Below are 1274 nucleotides of genomic sequence, written 5' to 3'. Positions count from 1 at the left end.
ATGGAATACCCCCTAGTAACTTTTATATGAACAACATGATAACTCACATATCACATACATGGTAACTTACGTACTTTGTTCCTCATAACTTTGGCAGGGGGGAGGGGTAGGGGTTGATGAAATATCCTCTGGTAAATTTTTTGTGAATAGCATGATAACTCACACATTGCAGACCTAGTAACTTATGTGCCCCGGTCCTGATTACTTTGGAGAAGGGAGTGATGAAATATACCCATAATAACTTTTATGCTAATAGCACAGTAACTCACACGCCGCAGACCTGATAACTTACGCACCACGGTTCTTTGGCGATGGGTGTGGGGATGATGGGAGTTGTTGAACATACCATGATAATTTTTGTGCAAATAACATGACATTTTTTGTGTCCCGAAGACATAATGATGTAACTTTCGTGTAAATATCAGGGTAGTATACGCACCACATTTCTAATAACTTAGGTACAAACACCACGGTAATTTTTTTACTTTGAGAAAATGTTGTTGTGCGTGAGTAACCATCGTGTTTGTGTGCGAGTTATCAGGTTTGTGGCATATAAATTATGTTGCCCTTTTGAAGGAAGTTATTGGTGTGTGTTACAACAACTTTTCTTCTCTCGACCATAAGTTACCGCAGTGTTTATGAGTGGGTTACCAGGTTTGTGGCGTATATATTACCATGCTCTTTATAGAGATGTTATTTGGGGTGTGTTACAATTTTTTTTCATGTGGTCAAAAAGTTATCACAATTTTTATGCGTGAGTTTTCAGATTCATGGCATATAAATTACCATGCTCTTTCTACAAATAAGTTATCGGGATGTGTTACAACAATGTATTTTTGTTCCGGTCGAAAGTTATCACAATGTTTGTGTGTGAGGTATGAGTTTCATGGCATATAATTACCATGCTCTTTTTACAAATAAGTTATGGGTATGTGTTACAACAATATTTTTTCCTCGGGTCGAAAGTTACAATCGTGTTTGTGAGTTATCAGGTCTGTGATAGACGAATTACCGTGTACAAAAAAGAAGAAAATGGTAAAAATGAATATTTATGATCACGTGTGTAGATATATAAATACCTGTCAAACTTCTTTATAATCACAATTTGAATCTAGACTGAGTGGTGCGACAATTGATCTTGGGCCAGGAGCAAGTGAGTTCGACTCCTGGTTCCAGCAGCCTTTTTTACCATGTTTTTTTACGACACCAAAAAAAAGGAAAAAGCGGGAGAAGTGGTGGGATGATGCGTGCGGATCTATTGCTAACGTCCAGTC

The sequence above is a fragment of the Triticum dicoccoides genome, chromosome 7A (genome assembly GCF_002162155.2).
Source record: "Triticum dicoccoides isolate Atlit2015 ecotype Zavitan chromosome 7A, WEW_v2.0, whole genome shotgun sequence".
Classification (NCBI taxonomy): domain Eukaryota; kingdom Viridiplantae; phylum Streptophyta; class Magnoliopsida; order Poales; family Poaceae; genus Triticum; species Triticum dicoccoides.
Note: the sequence above shows the minus strand (reverse complement) of the source record.